The sequence below is a fragment of the Mustela erminea genome, chromosome 12 (genome assembly GCF_009829155.1).
Source record: "Mustela erminea isolate mMusErm1 chromosome 12, mMusErm1.Pri, whole genome shotgun sequence".
Classification (NCBI taxonomy): Eukaryota; Metazoa; Chordata; class Mammalia; order Carnivora; family Mustelidae; genus Mustela; species Mustela erminea.
In genome coordinates this window covers 27,291,792-27,295,333 of record NC_045625.1, presented here as the reverse complement: position 1 = coordinate 27,295,333, position 3,542 = coordinate 27,291,792, and positions in this window count along the sequence as shown.

Here is a 3,542-nt window from a genome sequence, read left to right as displayed (position 1 = left end):
AATGGACCTAATGTGAAACCTGAAACCATCAAAATCCTTGAGGAGAACACAGGTAGTAACTTCTTTAAAACTGGCTGAAGCAACTTCTTTGTAGACATGTCTCCTAAGACAAGAGAAACAGAAGCAAAAATAAACTATTGGGACTACATAAAAATAAAATGCTTCTGCACAGCAAAGGAAATAATCAACAAAACTCAAAGGCAACTAATGGAATGGGAGAAGATACTACAAATGACATATCTGATAAAGATTTAGTATCCAAAATATATAAGGAAATGATACAACTCATCACCCAAAAAACAATCCAATCAAAAAATTGACATGAACAAATATCTCTCCAAAGAAGACATCCAGATGGCCAGCAGACACATGAAACATGTTCATTTTCACTTATTACCAGGGAAATACAAATCAAAACTACAATGAGATAGAGGCACCTGGGTGGCTCAGTCAGTTAAGTGTCTACCTTCAGCTCAGGTCATGATCTCAAGGCTCTGAGATCGAGCCCCGTGTTGGCCTCCCTGCTCACAGGGAACCTGCTTCTTCCTCTCTGCCCTGCTCATGCTCTCTCTCAGCCTCTCTCTCTCAAATGAATAATAAAATCTTTAAAAAAATAAAATGAGGTATCACCTCATATCTGTCAGTATGGCTACAATCAGAAACACAAAAAAACAAGAGGAAGGTGTGGAGAAAAAGGAACCCTGCACACTGCTGGTGGGAATGCAAGCTGGTACAACCACTGTGGAAAACAGTATGGAGGTTGCTCAGAGTCAAAATAGAACTACCTTATGATCTAGCAATGCAATACTTGTTATTTATCCAAAGAATACAAAAACACTAATTCAAAGGGATAAATGCACCCTTTTGTTTATAGCAGCATTATTTATAATAGCCAAATATGGAAATTGCCCAAGTGCCCACTGATTGATGAATAGATGAAGAAGATATGGTAATGGAATATCACTCAGCCATAAAGAAGAATGAAAGCTTGCCATTTGCAATGACATGGATGGAGCTGGAGAGTATAATGCTAAGTGAATAAGTCAGTCAGAGAAAGAAAAATACTGTATGATTCACTCATATGTGGAATTTAAGAACTAAAGCAAATGAGCAAAGGAAAAAATGAGATAGAGAAAAAAAAAACAAGAAACAGACTCTTAATTATAGAGAACAAACTGATGGTTACCAGAGGGGAGGAAGATGGTGTGAAGGGTTGCAAAAGTGATGGGGATTAAGAAGGGCACTTGTGATGAGCACTGGGTATTGTATGAAGTGCTGCATTACTAGAGTGTACACCTGAAACTTAATATAACATATTAACTAATTGGAATCAAAATAAAACTTATAAAACAGTTTCTTTATAAATAATAATTGCCAGAAGTTATCAGGGGAAAACTCAAATAACATAATAAATACAAAATATTAAAAGTACACTGGATATTGAAATATCGAAAAACCGCAATATATATGGAGTAGTGATAATAATCTTGATATATAAAGAATTCTTACAAAATAAAAATTTCCAATTCATTTATTTTGCTCAACTTTCAACTGAAACCCAAGTAGAAAATGGATAATCAAATAATAAAGAAAAATCACAAAGACATAGAATAGAAAGTGAATATATTAAAATATGTTCAATTTCACTGTTATCAAATAAACGCTAATATATTCAGAAATCTAATGTTCTTTTTAAGTGATTAAAAAATGTAGGCAGACTTGTGGGTTAGTGATGATAAGTGCAGATACTTAAATCCACATCTCCCTACATATCCTCTGAAAACAATACAGAAAAACAGAAGAACAAATAAAACAATCCAAACCCACAGTCTAGACGTTATAACTAGAAGACAGAAAACACTCAAACTTCAAGTCACCTATAAGCATGAAATTTAATGTCCAAACCCTAGGGTCTCTCATGCTCCCACTGTATGTTTTCACAGAGCAAAGACTTGCATGGAAAAGATAAGTAGAAAACCAGTAGCAAATTTAAGATGGACCTATAACCAAGACAGGGCCCTGAATAAAGGTGGGACACCTAGCTGTGTATGATTTGCGGTGACTGTCTTTTAAAGCTTCACATTTGTGGGGGGAAAGAAAATAGGTACCTTTGGAGATTTAGAAGTGAAAGAACAAAGAAGCAAAAAAAGAAATTTGGGATCATGCTAATAAGAAAAGATCTAAAATATTAGAGGGCATACAATGCCTCCCTACTTAGTCAAACAAGATAAAGGAGAAAGATAAGAGGAAGGTCAGAGAGCTCTCAGGACAAAATGTTGAAGTGGCTTTCACAAGTTAATGGTGGTATAAATTTTGTTCTATTTCTGCAGCAGCAGAAGGGGAGGGGAGGAGGAAGCCAGAGCAATCATTTAAGGAAATTCTACTTCACGATACAGACAGATGAGGGCACTCTTGACCTACAAATCTTTTAAACTAGTCCACCTCAAGAAATGAATGATGAAAACCAACTATATTCAAAGTATCTATAAAATGAAATAGAAAATGAGAATCAAAATCTCTCTGCCCCTCATTCACCAAAAAAAGCAAATTAAAATTGTAAAAAAACTCTAGAAATTGATGTCAATTTCCTCAATCATTTGAAGAGTCAGAAACTACTTTGAATCAGAAATTCAAAAATTAAAAAGAAATGGACCTTTTTTTTTTTTTAAGTATACGTGCTACCGAAGCAAGCACACTAAGTGAAATAAGTCAGCTAGAGAAAGACAAATACCATGTGATTTCACTCATATGTGGAATTTAAGAAACAAAACAAATGAGCAAAGGGGAAAAAGAGAGAAAGAAGCAAACCAAGAAACAGACTCTTCACTATAGACAAGAAACTGAGGATTACCAGAGGGAGGATGGTGGGGTGATGGGTAAACTAGGTGATGGGGAAGGCATTGCAAAATTCAAGCCGAATTGAGCACTGAAATTAATAATAGTAATAATGGATTGTAACCCAATGAATAAAATAGGAAGTGAGTTGAAATGGATTTACATAAATCAATGGATAAATAAATAAATGATTTATTTTGTTTATAAAGTTATTCCTTTGAGTAGAATGCCAATGGATAAATTAGAAGAAATGATGGTGTTAGAAACTGGGTACGGTGCAAAAACAATGAATACTGTTACGCTGAAAAGAAATAAATTAAAAAAAAGAAAAGAAAACCATAATAATGACATAATAGTGACAACCATAATAATAAGAATGATTTATGGGCGCACCTCGGTGGTGCAGTTGGTTAAGCAACCATCTCTTGGTTTCAGTTCAGTTCCTGATCTCAGAGTGGTAAGACACAGCCCCATGTCAGGCTCTGGGCTCAGTGCAGAGACTGCTTAAGTTTCTCTCTCCCTCTTCTGTCCCTCCTCCAGCTCCCTCCCTATAACCTTCCCTGAAGAATAAATTAATAAATCTTAAAAACAAAGACTTGGTTTAAGGAAGAATTATCAATTGATGTTAAACCTGGTGGTACAAGTTTGTCAAGGAATAGGATATCCATGTAATATCAGTGTACCTTCTTATAAGAATTTAACAATGA